Source organism: Coregonus clupeaformis, chromosome 17, assembly GCF_020615455.1.
Source record: "Coregonus clupeaformis isolate EN_2021a chromosome 17, ASM2061545v1, whole genome shotgun sequence".
Lineage (NCBI taxonomy): Eukaryota > Metazoa > Chordata > Actinopteri > Salmoniformes > Salmonidae > Coregonus > Coregonus clupeaformis.
In genome coordinates, this window is record NC_059208.1 from 45,512,610 (window position 1) to 45,536,448 (window position 23,839).

General features: G+C 42.9%; 1 pseudogene; it reads left to right on the plus strand.

Moving 5' to 3' along the window:
• Window positions 1-292: 292 nt before the first annotated feature.
• LOC121564671 overlaps window positions 293-23,839 on the plus strand; it is a 29,874-nt pseudogene continuing 6,327 nt past the window's right edge.

Here is a 23,839-nt window from a genome sequence, read left to right on the forward strand (position 1 = left end):
TCCCCCCCTCCCCTCCGACTCCTCCTCTCCTCCCAACCTGGAGTCAGGTTCACGTTATATGTCAACCCATCCAGCCTGACCAACCACCCTACTTTCGTATTTGACTTAAGTAAGCTTCTGTCTTATGGAACCATACCAAACGTAACATATTATAGTAATTTAAGTGTCACGGAATTACATCTACTATGTTACGTATAGTCTATGAGACCAGGCTGCTTCTCCCTCCCTCTATTCCTTCCTGATGGAGAGTGTAGTTGTCATTCTGTCATACAGTCTGTGACCTGTTGTAACAATGCGTTACCTGATTCTATTCATTCTCCTCTGCTCCGGAACTCTCCTGTCTATTACACTCATAGACTACTACCAACACCAAAGGTACGTTTGTAATGCTGTGTATGTGTGCGTGTGTGTGTAATGAGGAAATTTAAGAGTGATTTATACTGAACATAAATAAAAGCGCAACATGCAACAATTTCAAAGATTTTACTGAGTTACAGTTCATATAAGGAAATCAGTCAATTGAAACAAATTCATTAGGCCCTAATCTATGGATTTCACATGACTGGGAATACAGATATGCATCTGTTGTTCACAGATACCCCCCAAAAAAGGTAGAGGCTTGGATCAGAAAGCCAGTCAGTATCTGGTGAGACCACCATTTGCCTCATGCAGCGCAACACATCTCCTTTGAAAAGAGTTGATCAGGCTGTTGATTGTGGCCTGTGGAAGGTTGTCCCACTCCTCTACAAACATGCTCAATGGGTGATATGTCTGGTGAGTATGCAGGCCACGGAAGAACTGGGACATTTTCAGCGTCCAGGAATTGTGTACAAATCCTTGCGACATGGGGCCATACCTTATCATGCTGAAACATGAGGTGATGGCGGCGGATGAATGGCACGACAATGGGCTTCAGGATCTCATACATTTACATTTACATTTTAGTCATTTAGCAGACGCTCTTATCCAGAGCGACTTACAGGAGCAATTAGGGTTAAGTGCCTTGCTCAAGGGCACATTTACGTCATTTAGCAGACGCTCTTATCCAGAGCGACTTACAAATTAGTGCATTCACCCTATAGCCAGTGGGAAAACCACTTTACACTTTTTTTTTTGGGGGGGGGGGTAGAAGGATTACTTTATCCTATCCCAGGTATTCCTTAAAGAGGTGGGGTTTCAAATGTCTCCGGAAGGTGGTGAGTGACTCCGCTGTCCTGGCGTCCTGTGCATTCAAATTGCCATCGATAAAATGTAATTGTGTTCATTGTCTGTAGCTTATGCCTGCCTATACCATAACCCCACCGCCACCGTGGTGCACTCTGTTCACAACGTTGACATCAGCAAACCGCTCGCCCTCACAACGCCATACACGTGGTTTGCGGGGTTGTGAGGCGGGTTGGACGTACTGCCAAATTCTATGGTAGAGAAATTAACATTCAATTATCTGGCAACAGCTCTGGTTGACATTCCTGCAGTCAGCATGCCAATTGCATGTTCCCTCAACTTGACATCCATGGCATTGTGTTGAGTGATAAAACTGCACATTTTAGAGTGGCCTTTTATTGTCCCCAGTGCAAGGTGCACCTGTGTAATGATCATGCTGTTTAATCAGCTTCTTGATATGCCACACCTGTCAGGTGGATGGATTATCTTGGCAAAGGAGAAATGCTCACTAACAGGAATGTAAACATTTGTGCACAAAATTGGAGAGAAATAAATTATTTGTGCGTATGGAAAATTTCTGGGATCTTTTATTTCAGCTCATGAAACATGGGACCAAAACTTTACATGTTGCGTTTATATTTTTGTTCAGTGTAGTTTAAAGTGATCAACACAATGTTTAGCATATTTGGAGTTTCTGTAATACACATAATTTCCAGTGTTCTGTTTGTGACACTCAAGGTGCGGGTTCATGGTCACTAGACTTGAAGCTGAATGTTATGGATTATTCTCATATCTGTTGATAATGCTTGACGCCAGATTGGAGGTAAAAGGACCGAGGACACAATTATTATTCACTGTTAAATTGTATCGATAACATTCTGTGAACACTGTGTGATTCTGTAGCAGCTGACAAAGTCACTATCTTTTTATTTGGCTTTCACACAAGCCTACCGGGCTGGTGCTGTCTAATTAGGATATGAAGGGCCTGTCTCCAAGAGGCCAGTTACATTTTATTTCTGCTTCTGTGCTGGTGGTGGCTCCCTGTTTCAACTTGCAATAAACCAGATAGATTTACCAATGACTGCTCTCCTTCCACTGGGCAGAGACGTCAGTTCAACATCTAGTTTTGATTTAAATTTGGATGAGTTGTCAATTAACGTGAATTCAATGTGAAATAAAAAAATAAAATAAAAAATAGAAAGGAAATTCCCTGATGTTGATGACTTTTTGCAAATCTGTTTCCCACATTGATTAAATGTCATCACATTGCATTATTGTTGAAATGAAGTGGAAACAACGTTGATTCAACCAGTTTTTGCCCAGTGGGCTTTATGTTCACCTGGAAATTCATATTACTCTGTGTTTGTGTGTGTGTGTGTGTGTATATGTGTGTGTGTGTGTGTGTGTGTTTGTACTTTATTTATTCCAGTAGGGGAAGTTGGTTTGTCAAACAATTTCTGTGTGTGTGTGTGTGGTACCCTGCAAACAATGACACATTTTGTATTTTACATTAGTCAAAAGTAATGGAGTCTGTTGCCCATGTTGTGAATGGTTGCTGTTCATACAAGGACCTGTACATTGCTAGACATGACCACAACTGCTGCACATGATGCCACTGTTTTGATTAGCCTACCAAAAGTTATATTTTTAGAATGAGCAGCGCGCAGCCAGGTCCCAAGTGCATCGGTGACACAAACACAGGGAAAACGCAACCAAGCACAGATGCGACAAGTGAACACAAATGATCTACAGTGCCTTCGGAAAGTATTCAGACCCCTTCACTTTTTCCACATTTTGTTACGTTACAGCCTTATTCTAAAATGGATTAAATAAAACAATTTCCTCAGCAATCTACACACAATACCCCATAATGACAAAGCGAAAACAGGTTTTTAAATTTTTTTGCACATTTATTAAAAACTAAAAACAGAAATACCTTATTTACATAAGTATTCAGACCCTTTGCGATGAGACTCGAAATTGAGCTCAGGTGCATCCTGTTTCCATTGATCATCCTTGAGATGTTTCTACAACTTAATTGGAGTCCACATATGGTCAATTCAATTGATTGGACATGATTTGGAAAGGCACACACCTGTCTACAGTGAGGGAAAAAAGTATTTGATCCCCTGCTGATTTTGTACGTTTGCCCACTGACAAAGAAATGATCAGTCTATAATTTTAATAGTAGGTTTATTTGAACAGTGAGAGACAGAATAACAATTTAATACATTTTAGAATAAGGCTGTAACCTAACAATATGTGCATCAAAGGGTCTGAATACTTCCTGAAGGCACTGTAACTGGGGATAGCTAGCTAGCATAATGTCACAAGCATGATGAGCTCGCCATGGTGTTTTTGTCCTACCAAATCCACAAGAAGGTTCTAGTGTATCCTTCTGTCCTTTACTGTTAATGGATGTGGATGTCCAGTTCAGGTCCCAGGATACTAATGACTATAATGATTATGTATTTACAAGTTCATTGCAATTTCCTCTTTAGCGCCATCTGTTCAATACCTGATAAAGCAGACCCAGAAGACCTGGGCGTTCATTTCAACACCCCAGGAAGGTCCATTTAATAACTGTAAAATGTACACAGATTAACCACACTTTAATGGACATTTTAAACATAATCCTTGAATTACAGTACCAGTCAAAAGTTTGGACAAACCTACTCATTCAAGGGTTTTTCTTTATTTTTACTATTTTCTACATTGTAGTAACCAAAAAAGTGTTAAACAAATCAAAGTACATTTTATATGTGAGATTCTTCACATATATTACCCTATTTGGTAAAAGACGAAGTCCATATTATGGCAAGAACAGCTCAAATAAGCAAAGAGAAACGACAGTCCATCATTATGTCATGAATCCCGCTTCCTGAGCCTGTTTCTGCCTGTGTTGCCTGTTTTCTGTTCTGAAGTCTGTTTTCTGAGGTTCCTGAACACACCCTGTCTGGTTGCCAGGCGACGAAGCTAGGCGGGGATCTCTCTATTACCCGCACCTGCATCTCATCAGCTATCTGCACAACTGGTCCTGATCATCACCTCTCCACTTCATAAGCTCTGACCTGACATCCATTCCCTGCCGGATCGTTAGCCATGAACATCATTCTCCCGGAACATTCACCCCACCCCTGCCTGGTCGTCGGTGGCTTCTGTGACATCATCGGATCTGCCTATTCACTCCCACCAACTCACCTCCGCTGCCCGCTCCGTCTCCTGGATTATTCTGCTTGTAAATAAATACTCACCTTCGTTCTACTCACCTTGTCCTGGTCTGCTTCTGGGTTCTGCTTTAGAGAATCGTGACACATTACTTTAAGACATGAAGGTCAGTCAATACGGAAAATGTAAAGAACTTTGAAAAACATCAAGCGCTATGATGAAACTGGCTCTCATGAGGACCGCCACAGGAATGGAAGACCCAGAGTTACCTCTGCTGCAGAGGATAAGTTCATTAGAGTTACCAGCCTCAGAAATTACAGCTCAAATAAATGCTTCATAGAGTTCAAGTCACAGACACATCTCAACAATCAGGCCTTCATGGTCGAATTGCTGCAAAGAAACCACTACTAAAGGACACCAATAATAAGAAGAGACCTGCTTGGGCCAAGAAACACGAGCAATGGACATTAGACCGGTGGAAATTTGTCCAAATTATAGATTTTTGGTTCAAACCGCGGTGTGTTTGTGAGACGCGGTGTGGGTGAACGGATGATCTTCGCATGTGTAGTTCCCACTGTAAAGCATGGAGGAGGATGTGTTATGGTGTGGGGGTGCTTTGCTGGTGACACTGTCTGTGATTTATTTAGAATTCAAGGCACACTTAACCAGCATGGCTACCACAGCATTCTGCAGCGATACACCATCCCATCTGGTTTGGGCTTAGTGGGACTATCATTTGTTTTTCAACAGGACAATGACCCAACACATCTCCAGGCTGTGTAAGGGCTATTTTACCAAGAAGGAGAGTGATGGAGTGCTGCATCAGATGACCTGGCCTCCACAATCCCCTGACCTCAACCCAATTGAGATGGTTTGGGATGAGTCGGGTGGCAGAGTGAAGGAAATGCAGCCAACAAGTGCTCAGCATATGTGGGAACTCCTTCAAGACTGTTGGAAAAGCATTCCAGGTGAAGCTGGTTGAGAGAATGCCAAGTGTGTGCAAAGCTGTCATCTAGGCAAACAGTGGCTATTTGAAGAATCTCAAATATAAAATATATTTTGATTTGTTTAACACTTTTTGGGTTACTACATGGTTCCATATGTGTTATTTCATAGTTTTGATGTCTTCACTATCATTCTACAATGTAAAACATTTTCAAAATAAAGAAAAACCCTTGAATGAGTAGGTGTGTCCGAACATTTGACTGCTACTGTAGATGACATTGATTTTAGCGTTGGCAAATTGGCTTAGTCTTGTAGTGAGGAGCTAGCTAGCTTCATAAACATATTTTTGGGAATTCTGAAATGTATTGGAATAAATGACCAAACTATAAAACTAGCTTGCCAGCTATGGGTAGCTAACTACCTGACAGGAGTGCTAGCTAGCTATGTTAGCTTTCTAGGTACATTAATAGCTTTAGGTTGGTTGTTTTTAAGCTCAACTTCAAGATTTCCACCAAGGACGTTGCCTCTCTGATCATCCCTCTCCCTCTCTTGGGCAAGGGACATTTAAGGTACACTCGGATGTGACGATGTAAAACGTAATTCAAAGGCTGAGGGCTTAGGGCTGAGGGCTGTCTACCATTATTTGGTTTGGCCACCATCAGAGGACTCTTCCAGTATGTGTTCTTGATGAAAAAACATAACCATACATTCTATGTTCTCATCTGTGTTTTGCCATCTGTGCTGTTCTGGTTTTTGCAGTTAAAATAAATGGTTGAATGTTCATTGGAGTCTTGTCCACCTCAATCTCTAACCGGAGCCGGATTTCCGAGTACTGCATAATTGTCTTTTCATACTAAACCTTATAGACTAGTTTACAACCTTATCTAGTCATAAAGCCTTTCTATGATAGGTCACTTCTCTGATTAGGCTAAATGATAAATGTGTGTGTTTTTGTGTGCATGCGTGTGTTTGTGTGTTGCAGAGATGGGTTCCTGGACTCTGTCCAGAAGATGTTGCAGTGCAGGAGACTGCGAGAGAAACTGGTGACCATGACTACTATGAAAAAGTAGGTGGAGTTTTGAATTAGATTTTTTTTTGGGATCCCCATTAGCTGACACCATGATGCAAGCTAATCTTCCTGGGGTCCGAGAGAGAAAGATTCTATGTAAGATATTCTTTACTGGAAAGTCTGAAAGTCTGATCAGATCAACCAGACAATCCATCCTGATCCAACAAGTTCTCCATCTATATGTTTATTTACATTATGAGTGTGTGTGTGCAACAAGATTTCACGGTTTGACATGGTCTGAATTCAGTATTCTACGTTTGTCCACATTTGTCTAAACGTCATAATTTGACGGTTAATTTTAGGAATGAATTCTGATTGGTTAAGTAACCTTTTACTAGGGTGGGCTAAATCAGGGTCACAGAGTGTTTCTTGGTAGTCTTAAACAAATCTACTTTGAAACAAAAGTATACACCTCACACACATGGTATGGGCCCAAATATAGAGTTGAAATGTATTCAATTTTGAGTTTACATCCCAATATTACACTTTATATACATCACAGAAGACTGAAATATAACAAAACCATTTCACATAGAAGCACCGGATTTTCGGCTGTTTAAAATAAATAATGTTGATTAATTATGAAATTATGAAAAATATTAATAACATTTAATCGATGAGGCCAGTAGAGGGCGATTTGGTCATTTAACTGCAGGAAAGGGTTTTAAGGGTTAAGGTTTGGGAGAGGGTTAAAACAGAAACAACTCGAAGGTTATGTTTAGGTATTAATTCCAAATAGTTAAGGTAAGGGTTAAGGTTTGGGAGAGGGTTAAAACAGAAACAATTCGAAGGTTATGTTTAGGTATTAATTCCGAATAGTTAAGGTAAGGGTTAAGGTTTGGGAGAGGGTTCAAACAGAAACAACTCGAAGGTTATGTTTAGGTATTAATTCTGAATAGTTAAGGTAAGGGTTAAGGTTTGGGATAGGGTAAAAAAAATAACAAATTAAATACAAACGAATGCCTAGCACTGGGAATGAACCCACGATTCTTGGAGCCAACGACGCAAGACTACTTGATAGTAATAATGCTCACCGTTGCCCCTAGTGGCCAGTATTGAAGGCATCTCCCGACGTCGTGGGGACCTGGACGAACGTTGAATATTGCATTGGATCTGGAGTGACCTGGCTGGTGTGTGTGTGTGTGTGTGTCTGTATGTGTGTGTCAGAGTAGACATTGCCCTGTTCTCTCAGGAGGTGAGAGAGCTGATGGACTGTCCTTGGAGACTCAACCTCACACACAGAGAACTACACAGGTGAGATACACACCAGTGGAGGCTGGTGGGAGGAGCTATAGGAGGACGGGCTCATTGTAATGGCTGTAGTGGAATGAATGGAACTGTATCAAATACATGGAAACCACATTTGAACCCATTCCAAATATTCCATTCCAGCCATTACAATGAGCCCGTCCTCCTATAGCTCCTCCCACCAGCCTCCACTGATATACACACACACACACACACACACCTTGCTCAGTCTTGCGATCGTCTCCAACAAACTTCCTGTCCTTCCCCCCCAGGACAGAGTTGTGGTCATGCTGTAATGCTTCTGACAGGCTGATGGTGACCAGACAGAACACCAATCAGAACCAGATTCTGGCTTATGATGGAGAGAGGTGGAGGAAGAGAAAGGTGGACCAAGCACTATGGGAGATGCTGCCTCAGGTTTGTGTGGGTTAGTTCTTCTATCCTTGTGGGGAGCTAAAATTCCCAAAAGTCCCTACAAGGATAGTCAAACCAGGACAATTGTCGCCCGTGGGGACATTTCCCACGTCCCCATCAGGACAAAGGCTATTTTAAGCTTAGGGGTTAGGTTTAGGGTTAGACTTAGGGTTAGGGTAAGGGGTTGGTGGTTATGAGTTAGATTTAGGGTTTGGGTTAGGGGTTAAGAATAGGGTTATGGTTATAGTAAGGGTTAGGGTTAGTGGTCAGGGAAAATAGGATTTTTAACAGAAATCAATTTTATGTCCCCATGAGGATAGAAGAACAAAACGTGTGTGTGTGTCTGTAGACCGTGCCCTGGAGTAAAGGTTCATTGAGTCGTTGTGCCGTGGTGGGAAGTGGAGGAATCCTGCAGAACAGCAGCTGTGGAGCGGAAATTGACAATGCTGATTATGTCATCAGGTATCAGCAACAACATCTATCAATCAAGCAAGCAATCAATCAATCAATTTGTTATAGGTAGTAATCTATAGCAATGTAGTGCTGTTGTGTAGGGTTTAACGTTGACGTGATGTATGAATGTTGTTGTTTATAATGTTGTTTGAACATTGTGTAGACATTCTGTGTATGTGCTCCCGAGTGGCGCATCTCAGTGCTTGAGGCGTCACTACAGACCCCCTGGTTAGATTCCAGGCTGTATCACAACCGCCCGTGATTGGGAGTTCCATAGGGCGGCGCACAATTGGCCCAGCTTCGTCCGGGTTTGGCCGGTGTAGGCTGTCATTGAAAATAAGAATTTGTTCTTAACTGACTTGCCTAGTTAAATAAAGGTAAAAAATATGTTGTTAGAATGTTGTTTTATCCTATCGAAACCGGCACCTCTTTCTGAGTCCATCACTAGTTTGTATATGGCGCTCTTATTCAAATCAAATCAAATCAAATGTAATTTGTCACATGCGCGAATACAACAGGTGTAGGACCTTACCGTGAAATGCTTACTTACAAGCCCTTAACCAACAATGCAGAGTTTTATTTTATTTAATTAAGTAACAAAATATTTGCTAAAAATATATAATAAAAAATGGAAAAAAAAGTAACACAGTAAAATAACAATAATGAGGCTATATACAGGGGGTACCGGTACCGAGTCAATGTGCGAGGGTACAGGTTAGTTGAGGGAATATGTACATGTAGGTAGGGGTATTCAGTTGTCATGTGAATGTTGCGTGAATATTGATGTAAAGTTGTGTGAATGTTGATGTAATGTTGTGTGAATGTCGATTTAATATTCTGTGAATGTTGTTGTCTAGATTGTTGTTTCTAATCTTGTGTGAATGTTGTGTGATCTTAGTTGTTTGTAATGTTGTGTGATTGTTATTGTTGTTGTTGTTGTTAGGTTTAACCTGGCTCCTATCAACAAGAGTCGTGACGTGGGAGTGAAGACAGACCTCATAACAGCCAACCCTTCCCAGATCATTAAAGGGTACAGTATATACTCTATCAATACACATGATCAGATACAGTTAAAGAGCTCTATTTTCATGTCATCTGACCGAAGCACCTGTTCCAATCCTAGAGCCAATGCCGTTTATCAAACTCCAGGCGGTGCTATGGTCAGATGACATAAAAATAGAGCTTGGTGTTGAAAAATAGAAGCATATGCAGAAAAGTAGTTCATACCTACAGTAAAATATGATGGTGGATCTTTGATGTTATGGGGCTATTTTGCTTCCACTGGTCCTGAGGCCAGGGTATAGATCAGCTTTAATATTGCAGATAGATTGTAACTTCCATCAATGTAATTGTCTGCATCACTTCCAATCCCCCATATGTTTTTTTTTCTTCGAAAATATATATATATATATATATATATATATATATATATATATATATATATATATATATATATATATATATACAGTGGGGGAAAAAAGTATTTAGTCAGCCACCAATTGTGCAAACTCCACTATGGCCAAGACCAAAGAGCTGTCAAAGGACACCAGAAACAAAATTGTAGACCTGCACCAGGCTGGGAAGACTGAATCTGCAATAGGTAAGCAGCTTGGTTTGAAGAAATCAACTGTGGGAGCAATTATTTGGAAATGGAAGACATACAAGACCACTGATAATCTCCCTCGATCTGGGGCTCGACGCAAGATCTCACCCCGTGGGGTCAAAATGATCACAAGAACGGTGAGCAAAAATCCCAGAACCACACGGGGGGGACCTAGTGAATGACCTGCAGAGAGCTGGGACCAAAGTAACAAAGCCTACCATCAGTAACACACCACACCGCCGGGGACTCAAATCCTGCAGTGCCAGACGTGTCCCCCTGCTTAAGCCAGTACATGTCCAGGCCCGTCTGAAGTTTGCTAGAGTGCATTTGGATGATCCAGAAGAGGATTGGGAGAATGTCATATGGTCAGATGAAACCAAAATATAACTTTTTTGGTAAAAACTCAACTCGTCGTGTTTGGAGGACAAAGAATGCTGAGTTGCATCCAAAGAACACCATACCTACTGTGAAGCATGGGGGTGGAAACATCATGCTTTGGGGCTGTTTTTTCTGCAAAGGGACCAGGACGACTGATCCGTGTAAAGGAAAGAATGAATGGGGCCATGTATCGTGAGAATTTGAGTGAAAACCTCCTTCCATCAGCAAGGGCATTGAAGATGAAACGTGGCTGGGTCTTTCAGCATGACAATGATCCCAAACACACCGCCCGGGCAACGAAGGAGTGGCTTCGTAAGAAGCATTTCAAGGTCCTGGAGTGGCTTAGCCAGTCTCCAGATCTCAACCCCATAGAAAATCTTTGGAGGGAGTTGAAAGTCCGTGTTGCCCAGCGACAGCCCCAAAACATCACTGCTCTAGAGGAGATCTGCATGGAGGAATGGGCCAAAATACCAGCAACAGTGTGTGAAAACCTTGTGAAGACTTACAGAAAACGTTTGACCTGTGTCATTGCCAACAAAGGGTATACAGTGGGGAGAACAAGTATTTGATACACTGCCGATTTTGCAGGTTTCCCTACTTACAAAGCATGTAGAGGTCTGTAATTTTTATTATATGTACACTTCAACTGTGAGAGACGGAATCTAAAACAAAAATCCAGAAAATCACATTGTATGATTTTTAAGTAATTAATTTGCATTTTATTGCATGACATAAGTATTTGATCACCTACCAACCAGTAAGAATTCCGGCTCTCACAGACCTGTTAGTTTTTCTTTAAGAAGCCCTCCTGTTCTCCACTCATTACCTGTATTAACTGCACCTGTTTGAACTCGTTACCTGTATAAAAGACACCAGTCCACACACTCAATCAAACAGAATCCAACCTCTCCACAATGGCCAAGACCAGAGAGCTGTGTAAGGACATCAGGGATAAAATTGTAGACCTGCACAAGGCTGGGATGGGCTACAGGACAATAGGCAAGCAGCTTGGTGAGAAGGCAACAACTGTTGGCACAATTATTAGAAAATGGAAGAAGTTCAAGATGACGGTCAATCACCCTCGGTCTGGGGCTCCATGCAAGATCTCACCTCGTGGGGCATCAATGATCATGAGGAAGTTGAGGGATCAGCCCAGAACTACACGGCAGGACCTGGTCAATGACCTGAAGAGAGCTGGGACCACAGTCTCAAAGGAAACCATTAGTAACACACTACGCCGTCATGGATTAAAATCCTGCAGCGCACGCAAGGTCCCCCTGCTCAAGCCAGCGCATGTCCAGGCCCGTCTGAAGTTGGTAATGACCATCTGGATGATCCAGAGGAGGAATGGGAGAAGGTCATGTGGTCTGATGAGACAAAAATAGAGCTTTTTGGTCTAAACTCCACTCGCCGTGTTTGGAGGTAGAAGAAGGATGAGTACAACCCCAAGAACACCATCCCAACCGTGAAGCATGGAGGTGGAAACATCATTCTTTGGGGATGCTTTTCTGCAAAGGGGACAGGACAACTGCACCGTATTGAGGGGAGGATAGATGGGGCCATGTATCGCGAGATCTTGGCCAACAACCTCCTTCCCTCAGTAAGAGCATTGAAGATGGGTCGTGACTGGGTCTTCCAGCATGACAACGACCCGAAACACACAGCCAGGGCAACTAAGGAGTGGCTCCGTAAGAGGCATCTCAAGGTCCTGGAGTGGCCTAGCCAGTCTCCAGACCTGAACCCAATAGAAAATCTTTGGAGGGAGCTGAAAGTCTGTATTGCCCAGCGACAGCCCCGAAACCTGAAGGATCTGGAGAAGGTCTGTATGGAGGAGTGGGCCAAAATCCCTACTGCAGTGTGTGCAAACCTGGTCAAGACCTACAGGAAACGTATGATCTCTGTAATTGCAAACAAAGGTTTCTGTACCAAATATTAAGTTCTGCTTTTCTGATGTATCAAATACTTATGTCATGCAATAAAATGCAAATTAATTACTTAAAAATCATCCAATGTGATTTTCTGGATTTTTGATTTAGATTCCGTCTCTCACAGTTGAAGTGTATCTATGATAAAAATTACAGACCTCTACATGCTTTGTAAGTAGGAAAACCTGCAAAATCGGCAGTGTATCAAATACTTGTTCTCCCCACTGTATATATATATATATATATACAGTTGAAGTCGGAAGTTTACATTACATTTACATTACATTTTAGTCATTTAGCAGACGCTCTTATCCAGAGCGACTTACAGGAGCAATTAGAGTTAAGTGCCTTGCTCAAGGGCACATTTACGTCATTTAGCAGACGCTCTTATCCAGAGCGACTTACAAATTGGTGCATTCACCCTATAGCCAGTGTCCCTCACGACGCCAGCTGTCCTGGCGTCGTGAGGGAGCTTGTTCCACCATTGGGGTGCCAGAGCAGCGAACAGTTTTGACTGGGCTGAGCGGGAACTATGCTTCCGCAGAGGAAGGGAGCCAGCAGGCCAGAGGTGGATGAACGCAATGCCCTCGTTTGGGTGTAGGGACTGATCAGAGCCTGAAGGTACGGAGGTGCCGTTCCCCTCACTGCTCCATAGGCAAGCACCATGGTCTTGTAACGGATGCGAGCTTCAACTGGAAGCCAGTGGAGTGTGCGGAGGAGGGGGGTGACGTGAGAGAACTTGGGAAGGTTGAACACCAGACGGGCTGCGGCATTCTGGATGAGTTGTAGGGGTTTAATGGCACAGGCAGGGAGGCCAGCCAACAGCGAGTTGCAGTAATCCAGACGGGAGATGACAAGTGCCTGGATTAGGACCTGTGCCGCTTCCTGTGTAAGGCAGGGTCGTACTCTCCGAATGTTGTAGAGCATGAACCTGCAGGATCGGGTCACCGCCTTGATGTTAGCGGAGAACGACAGGGTGTTGTCCAGGGTCACGCCAAGGCTCTTCGCACTCTGGGAGGAGGACACAACGGAGTTGTCAACCGTGATGGCGAGATCATGGAACGGGCAGTCCTTCCCCGGGAGGAAGAGCAGCTCCGTCTTGCCAGGGTTCAGCTTGAGGTGGTGATCCGTCATCCATACTGATATGTCTGCCAGACATGCAGAGATGCGATTCGCCACCTGGTTATCAGAAGGGGGAAAGGAGAAGATTAGTTGTGTATCGTCAGCGTAGCAATGATAGGAGAGGCCATGTGAGGATATGACAGAGCCAAGTGACTTGGTGTATAGGGGAGAATAGGAGAGGGCCTAGAACTGAGCCCTGGGGGACACCAGTGGTGAGAGCACGTGGTGCGGAGACAGCTTCTCGCCACGCCACTTGGTAGGAGCGACCGGTCAGGTAGGACGCAATCCAGGAGTGAGCCACGCCGGAGATGCCCAGCTCGGAGAGGGTGGAGAGGAGGATCTGATGGTTCACAGTATCAAAGGCAGCAGACAGGTCTAGAAGGACAAGAGCAGAGGAGAGAGAGTTAGCTTTAGCAGTGCGGAGAGCCTCCGTGACACAGAGAAGAGCAGTCTCAGTTGAATGACCAGTCCTGAAACCTGGGGGTGCGATTCAGCAGGGAGGAAAATGTGGCAAAGAGCTTCCTAGGGTTAGAGGCAGATGCTTGGAATTTAGAGTGGTAGAAAGTGGCCTTAGCAGCAGAAACAGATGAAGAAAATGTAGAGAGGAGGGAGTGAAAAGATGCCAGGTCGGCAGGGAGTTTAGTTTTCTTCCATTTCCGCTCCGCTGCCCGGAGCTCTGTTCTGTGAGCTCGCAATGAGTCATCAAGCCACGGAGCTGGAGGGGAGGACCGAGCCGGCCGGGAGGATAGGGGACACAGAGAGTCAAAGGATGCAGAAAGGGAGGAGAGGAGGGTTGAGGAGGCAGAATCAGGAGATTGGAGGGAGAAGGATTGAGCAGAGGGAAGAGATGATAGGATGGAAGAGGAGAGAGTAGTGGGAGAGAGAGAGCGAAGGTTGCGGCGGCGCATTACCATCTGTGTAGGGGCAGAGTGAGTAGTGTTGGAGGAGAGCGAGAGAGAAAAGGAAACAAAGTAGTGGTCGGAGACATGGAGGGGAGTTGCAGTGAGATTAGTAGAAGAGCAGCATCTAGTAAAGATGAGGTCAAGCGTATTGCCTGCCTTGTGAGTAGGGGGGGACGGTGAGAGGGTGAGGTCAAAAGAGGAGAGGAGTGGAAAGAAGGAGGCAGAGAGAAATGAGTCAAATGTGGACGTAGGGAGGTTGAAATCCCCCAAAACTGTGAGGGGTGAGCCATCCTCAGGAAAGGAACTTATCAAGGCGTCAAGCTCATTGATGAACTCTCCAAGGGAACCTGGAGGGCGATAGATGACAAGGATATTAAGCTTAAATGGGCTAGTGACTGTGACAGCATGGAATTCAAATGAGGAGATAGACAGATGGGTTAGGGGAAAAATTGAGAATGTCCACTTGGAGAGAGATGAGGATTCCTGTGCCACCACCCCTCTGACCAGATGCTCTCGGGGTATGCGAGAACACATGGTCAGACGAGGAGAGAGCAGTAGGAGTAGCAGTGTTTTCAGTGGTAATCCATGTTTCCGTCAGCGCCAGGAAGTCGAGGGACTGGAGGTTAGCATAGGCTGGGATGAAGTCAGCTTTGTTGGCAGCAGAACGGCAGTTCCAGAGGCTGCCTGAGACCTGGAACTCCAGGTGTGGGGTGCGTGCAGGGACCACCAGGTTAGAGAGGCAGCAGCCACGCGGTGTGAGGCGTTTGTGTAGCCTGTGCAGAGAGGAGAGAACAGGGATAGGCAGAGGCATAGTTGACAGGCTGTAGCAAATGGCTACAATAATGCAGAGGAGATCGGAATGAAATGAGCTAAACATCTGGGAGAGGAGAGAGCAGGGCCTCCCTCACCAAAACTTCCACCTCAGAAACTATAATTGTTTCACTGAACCACCCGAACAAAAACTCTCCCAACTTCCACCTTTTCAAAATCAGAATTGTTGTGAACCACAGCGGTTCAATGTTTCAAGGAATAGACTCAACCCACTTTATTCAGCTAGCTAACTATGACACCATAGCTAACTAGCATGCTAGCATCCAATAACACACAGTTTAGCACCAATACTTGGTTACAACAAACTACCAATAGTGTGTTAACACACTAAACAGATAATTCGTGTCCGTGTCTAGTTCCTTTCATAATGCAGCAATAATTAAACGTTGGCTAGCTAGCACAAGTATATTGTATTTAGCTACTACAGTACAGTTAGCTGGTCGTGTTGGCTAGCTAGCAATTTACACTAGCGGGAGAATTATACTAGCAGCATTTGAAGAAAGTTGTCATCTAATCTCTCATGGACAGATTCTGTGCATAAAAACGAAGAATCTGTCACGGCGGGATTGAATTCATAGGATAACGAGCAGCAGTAGTTCCTGTGTTTGGGTTTTCATCACTGATTATTTGGACGCAAGGTTACATACACTTAGGTTGGAGTCATTAAAACTCGTTTTTCAACCACTCCACAATTTTCTTGTTAACAAACTATAGTTTTGGCAAGTCGGTTAGGACATCTACTTTGTTCATGACACAAGTAATTTTTTCAACAATTGTTTACAGACAGATTATTTCACTTATAATTCACTGTAGCACAATTAAAGTGAGTCTGAAGTTTACATACACTAAGTTGACTGTGTCTTTAAACAGCTTGTAAAATTCCAGAAAATGATGTCATGGCTTTAGAAGCTTCTGATAGGCTAATTGACATCATTTGAGTCAATTGGAGGTGTACCTGTGGGTGTATTTCAAGGCCTACCTTCAAACTCAGTGCCTCTTTGCTTGACATCATGGGAAAATCAAAAGAAATCAGCCAAGACCTCAGAAAAACAATTGTAGACCTCCACAAGTCTGGTGGGAGCAATTTCCAAACGCCTGAAGGTACCACGTTCATCTGTACAAACAATAGTATGCAAGTATAAACACTATGGGACCACGCAGCCGTCATACCACTCAGTAAGGAGACGCGTTCTGTCTCCTAGAGATGAACGATACTTTTGTGCGAAAAGTGCAAATCAATCCCAGAACAACAGCAAAGGACCTTGTGAAGATGCTGGAGGAAACAGGTACAAAAGTATCTATATCCACAGTAAAACGAGTCCTATATCGACATAACCTGAAAGGCAGCTCAGCAAGGAAGAAGCCACTGCTCCAAAACCACCATAAAAAAGCCAGACTACTGTTTGCAACTGCACATCGTACTTTTTGGAGAAATGTCCTCTGGTCTGATGAAACAAAAATAGAACTGTTTGGCCATAATGACCATCGTTATGTTTGGAGGAAAAAGGGGGTCGCTTGCAAGCCGAAGAACACCATCCCAACCGTGAAGCACGGGGGTGGCAGCATCATGCTGTGGGGATGCTTTGCTGCAAGAGGGACTGGTGCACTTCACAAAATAGATGGCATCATGAGGAAGGAAAATTTGGTGGATATATTGAAGCAACATCTCAAGACATCAGTCAGGAAGTTAAAGCTTGGTCGCAAATGGGTCTTCCAAATGGACAATGACCCCAAGCATACTTCCATAGTTGTGGCAAAATGGCTTAAGGACAACAAAGTCAAGGTATTGGAGTGGCCGTCACAAAGCCCTGACCTCAATCCTTAAAGATTTTAGTAGGCAGAACTGAAAAAGCGTGTGCGAGCAAGGAGGCCTGCAATTGCTAGGATTAAATGCCAGGAATTGTGAAAAACTGAGTTTAAATCTATTTGGCTAAGGTGTATGTAAACTTCCGACTTCAACTGTATGACTTCAACTGTACATACACACACACACACATATATATATATATATATACACACACATACATATCCTTTTTTAAATGATATTTCCCTTCATTACTTTCCAACCCCACCACCCCTTCCCTAATTGGAGTAAACTTGTGAACAACAATGCTTAGGCCTCTACTTCCAGCTTATACATATTATATACATTTTATGGACACTGTCAAATTTTACAATAATTATATTTTGTTTGTTTTTACTCCTGAACTTCCTCCGTTCATTTTCATAATGTCCATCTGGTTTGCTTCTATATGCCATATTTTTCTAACTGTGCTCTTTCACAAAAGCTCTCAACCTATAACTTGTATACTTATTATGAACACAGTATACCCTACATGAGTTATCTTGCTGTTATTAGTTGTTGTTATTAGTCCCATCCTTCAGCTCCATTCAACACCACCCATCTATCTCTTAACACCATCCATATTGGATTTCTATTTGCCATATATTTTTCAACTGTACTGTGATGTTTTACAAAAGTTCTGAACCTTTCAATTCTCATTGTTTCTACAGATTGTAAATTGAAAATAAACATTTTTGCTTAAGTATTATTATATTATTGATCGATTGACTATGACTTTTCAGATCACCCAGTAGTGCTAACTGCAGGGTTAGCTCCAGGTAAATATTGCAATCCTTTAGCCATTCCTGGACCTTTGTCCAAAAACAAGCTACAAATGGACAGTACCAAAACAAATGATCTAATGATTCTGTCTCTTCGCAGCAAAATCTGCAGAGCTGGGAAGATTGTATACCCCATATAAATAACATTCTATTGGTAGCAAGAATTTTATATAATAATTTAAATAGAACAATTCTAAGTTTTGAATCCGGCGTCGTTTTGCGTATCAGTTCATAAACACTATGCCATGGAATCGGTACGTCAAAAATCTCTTCCCAACTATTTTGCAATCTATATGGGACGGCTGTCAATCCTTTGGTCCTTAATTGAAACTGGTATACTTTTTTATTTATCACAATTTTCTTTAACCAATTATGTTCTTTAATGCAAGGCCAACAGACAAGTTCCTTACTTTTTCCCCCTTCCACTTTCCTCTTCCATTTTTTGCGGTAATGCTGCAATTATTTGGTTGTAATTTTGGGTAGAGCAGACATTTCCATATGTTTTGTTAGCTGCATGTGGTACATAACTCCACCAGTCCTACCGATAATATCATTTACGAAGATTATACCTTTTTTAAACATTTTGTCCAAAAAAATTGTTTTTCATCAATTAGTATATTTGAGTTTAACCACAAAATTTGTTGCAATATTTGTTCTGTCGTTTCTGGAGGATTAAATTGAAATTGCAACCAACTTTCTATGGCTTGTTTTAGAAATAGTGATATTTGGGAGATTATTTATTTTTCAAATAACGGAAAGTGAGAGGTTGTAATCTGAATAAAGGGAAAAAGGCCATTCTTGAACATTGGGTGAGACAATCTTACTAATTTGCTAGAGAACCAGTTCGGATTTAAGTATAACTTTTGTATGACTGAAGCTTTTAGTGATAGGTCTAATGCTTTAATATTTAATAATTTCTGTCCTCCGAATTCATATTCATTATATAAATAGGCCCGTTTAATTTTGTCTGGCTTGCCGTTCCAAATAAAATTGAATATTTTTTTCTCATATAATAAAAAAAAACTGTAGGCAAGACCATAAGCAAATAGACAAACTGGGATAATACTAAAGAGTTTATATCAATGATGTCGCTCTTGCTGCTGGTGACTCTCAGATCCACCTCTACGCAGACGACACCATTTTGTATACATCTGGCCCTTCATTGGACACTGTGTTAACAAACCTCCAAATGAGCTTCAATGCCATACAACACTCCTTCAGTAGCCTCCAACTGCTCTTAAACACTAGTAAAACTAAATGCATGCTTTTCAATCGAACGCTGCTGGCACCCGCCCACCCGACTAGAATCACCACTCTCGACGGGTCTGACCTAGAGTATGTGGACAACTACAAATACCTAGGTGTCTGGTTAGACTGTAAACTCTCCTTCCAGACTCACATAAAGAATCTCCAATCCAAAGTTAAATCTAGAATCGGCTTCCTATTTCGCAACAAAGCCTCCTTCACTCATGCTGCCAAACATGCCCTCGTAAAACTGACTATCCTACCGATCCTTGACTTCGGCGATGTCATTTACAAAATAGCCTCCAACACTCTACTCAGCAAATTGGATGTAGTCTATCACAGTGCCATCCGTTTTGTCTCCAAAGCCCCATACACTACCCACCACTGTGACCTGTACGCTCTTGTTGGCTGGTCCTCACTACATGTTCGTCGCCAAACCCACTGGCTCCAGGCCATCTATAAATCACTGCTAGGCAAATCCCCGCCTTATCTTAGCTCATTGGTCACCATAGCAGCACCCACCCGTAGTCTGCGCTCCAGCAGGTATATCTCACTGGTCATTCCCAAAACCAACACCTCCTTTGGCCGCCATTCCTTCCAGTTCTCTGCTGCCAATGACTGGAACGAATTGCAAAAATCTCTGAAGCTGGAGACTCTTATCTCCCTCACTAACTTTAAGCATCAGTTGTCAGAGCACCTTACCGATCACTGCACCTGTACACAGCCCATCTGAAATTAGCCCACCCAACTACCTCATCCCTATATTGTTATTTATTTTGCTCTTCTTGAGTGTCTGATAATCTACCATTTACATAGGAGTGGTTAACACATGCTAATAACGGTCCTCTGAGTATATCAAAAAAGGTTTGGTATACCTCGACTGGTATGCCATCCAACCCTGGAGTTTTCCCGGACTTAAAGTCTTTAATTGCATCCAGAAGTTCCTTCTCTGTAATTTCACCTTCACATGAGTCTTTCTGTATGGCTGTTAGTTTTACATTATCAATAGAAAAATAATCTCTTCAATTTGCTTCAGTTAGAGGAGATGGAGGCGACTGAAACGAAAACATATGCTTAAAGTACTTTGTTTCCTCCTTCAAAATATCATTTGGTGAATCATGGGTGACTCCGTCATTTGTAACCAGTTTCAGTAAATTCTTTTTGGCAGCATTCCTATGTTGAAGATGAAAACATTATTTGGTGCATTTTTCCCCATATTCCATCCAGTTTGCTTTATTTTTTATAATATATTACACTTGATCTTTCTTGAATAAGTTTATCCATTTCTTTTAGTTTTTCCTCTAATGTATTCGAGCCTCTATGTTACAGTTTTTATTGCTATCTATCTGTTCTGTTAGACCTTCTATTTCCTTTGTTAGTGTGGACTCTTTTGACCTAAATTGCTTTTGTTTTCTAGATGAGTACTGAATTGCATGGCCTCTAAAGGCACATTTAAAGGTGTCCCATACAATAAGGGGATTTGCTGTACCTATGTTATGTCGGAAGAAATCAGTTATAAATTCCTCTGTCCTAGTTAAAAACAAGTTATCATCCAATAGGCTTTGATTAATTTTCCAATATCCTCGCCCCACGTGGATATTCAGTAAGAGTAATGTATATGCCGATTATATGATGGTCCGACCGCATTCTGTACCCTATCAACACTTTTTAAACTTTTGGTGCCAACGAGAATGACATAGGAAAGAAGTCAAGACGACTAGCTTGATTGAGTCTCCGCCATGTATATCTCACTAGATCAGGATATTTAAGCCTCCATATATCTACTAGTTCTAATGTATCCATGACATTCACAATTTCCTTAAGAGCATGAGGGTGATTGTTTGTAGTGTGATTTCCTTTACGGTCCATTGAGCTATTTAAAATGGTATTATAATCTCCCACCATAATAATAGAGTATTGAATTGCTTGCATAGTTGATAATTTATTATATATATTGTCAAAGAAGTGTGGATCATGGAAATACTCACCAAGTATTATTCTATCTTCCAGCTAAAGGAGTCTTTTTCCACATTTTGTTGTTACAGCATGAATTTAAATTAAATAGAGATTTTATGTCACTGGCCTACACACTATACCCCATAATGTGAAAGTGGAATTATGTTTTTCGAAATGTTTACAAATTAATTTTAAAAAAGAAAGCTGAAATGTCTTGAGTCAATAAGTATTCAACCCCTTTGTTATGGCAAGCCTAAATAAGTTCAGGAGTAAAAATTTGCTTAATAAGTTACATAAGTTCCATGGACTCTGTGTGCAATAACAGTGTTTAACGTGATTTTTTTTATGACAACCTCATCTCTAAACCCCACACATAAAATTATCTGTAAGGTCCCTCAGTCGAGCAGTGAATTTCAAACACAGATTCAACCACAAAGACCAGGGACGTTTTCCAATGCCTCGCAAAGACTGGCACCTATTGCTCCCTTTGAGCATGGTGAAGTCATTAATTACACTTTGGATGGTGTATCAATATACCCAGTCACTACAAAGATACAGGCGTCCTTCCTAACTCTGTGTTTGTTTTACCCCCTTTTGTTCCCCAATTGGTAGTTATAATCTTGTCTCATTGCTGCAACTCCCCAACGGACTCGGGAGAGGCGAAGGTCGAGAGTCATGCGTTCTCCGAAACACACTGCTCACTTAACACGGAAGCGAGCCGGAAGTCAGCTTGCAGGTGCCCATACCACCACAAGGACTTACTAGAGCACGATAGGACAAGGAAATCCCCCCAGCCAAACCCTCCCCTAACCCGGACAACGCTGGGCCAATTGTGCGCGGTCACGGCCGGCTGTGACACAACCTGGGATCGATCCCGAGGCTGTAGTGGCACCTACACACTAGGTGCCGATGGGCCACTCGGGGAGGCCCCCTTCCTAACTTGCCAGAGAGGAAGGAAACCGCTCATGAGTTCAATGGTGACTTTAAAACAGTTACAGCGTTTAATGGCTGTGATAGGAGAAGAGTGAGGATGGAGCAACAACATTGTAGGTACTTCACAATACTAACCTAAATTACAGAGTGAAAAGAAAGAATCTTGTACAGAATTAAAAAAATATTCCAAAACATGCATCCTGTTTGCAATAATAGTAGAAGTTGAAAAGCTTTAAGTTCCTCAGCGTACACATCACTGACATTCTGAAATGGTCCACCACACAGACAGTGTGGTGAAGAAGGCGCACCAGTGCCTTCTTCATTCGGCTTGGCCCCTAAGACCCTCACAAACTTTTACAGATGCACCATTGAGAGCATCCAGTCAGGCTGTATCACCACCTAGTACGGCAACTGCACCGTCCACAACTGTAGGGCTCTCCAGAGGGTGGTGAGGTCTGCCCAACGCATCACCGGGGGGCACACTGCCTGCCCTCCAGGACATCTACAGCACCCGGTGTCACAGGAAAGCTAAGAAGATAATGAAGAATCTCAACCACACTATATATACAAAAGTATGTGGACACCCCTTCAAATTAGTGGACTCTGCTATTTCAGCCACACCCGTTGCTGACAGGTGTATAAAATTGAGCACACCGCCATGCAATCTCCATAGACAAACAGTGGCAGTAGAATGGCCTTACTGAAGAGCTCAGTGTCTTTCAACATGGCACCGTCATGCAGCCGCACACAAGCCTAAGATCACCATGTGCAATGCCAAGCGTCGGCTGGAGTGATGTAAAGCTTGCCGCCACTGGACTCTGGAGCAGTGGAAACGTGTTCTCTGGAGTGATGAAACACGCTTCACCATCTGGCAGTACGACAGACGAATCTGGGTGTGGCGGATGCCAGGAGAATGCTACCTGCCCCAATGCATAGTGCCAACTGTAAAGTTTGGTGGAGGAGGAATAATGGTCTGGGGCAGTTTTTTATGCTTTGTGCTAGGCCCCTTAGTTCCAGTAAAGGGAAATCTTAACGCTACAGCATATAATGACATTCTAGATGATTCTGTGCTTCCAACTTTGTGGCAACAGTTTGGGGAAGGCCCTTTCCTGTTTCAGCATGACAATGCCTCCGTGCACAAAGTGAGGTCCATACAGAAATGGTTTGTCGAGATCAGTGTGGAAGAACTTGACTGGACACAGAGCCCTGACCTCAACTCCATCGAACACCTTTGGGATGAATTGGAACTCCGACTTCGAGCCAGGCCTAATCGCCCAACATCAGTGCCCGACCTCACCAATGCTCTTGTGGCTGAATGGAAGCAAGTCAACCGCAGCAATGTTTCAACATCTAGTGGAAAGCCTTCCCAGAAGAGTGGAGGCTGTTATAGCAGCAAAGGGGGGACCAACTCCATATTAATGCCCATGATTTTGTAATGAGATGTTCGACGAGAAGGTGTCCACATACTTTTGGTCATGTAGTGTATTTATACTCCGGTCTCCGACATTGCTCGTCCTCATATATCTATATAAAAAAAATATTTTACCCCCTTTTTCTCCCCAATTTCGATCTTGTCTCATCGCTGCAACTCCCCAACGGGCTCGGGAGGTGAAGTTCGAGTCATGCGTCCTCCAAAACATTACCCGCCAAACCGCGCTTCTTAACATATGCCTGCTTAATCCGGAAGCCAGCTGCATCAATGTATCGGAGGAAACACCATTCACCTGACGATCGAGGTCAGCCTGCAGGCGCCCGGCCCGCTACAAGGAGTCACTAGAGAGCGATGAGCCAAGTAAAGCCCCCCGGCCAAACCCTACCCTACCCTAACCAAACCCTACCCTAACCTGGACGACGGGTT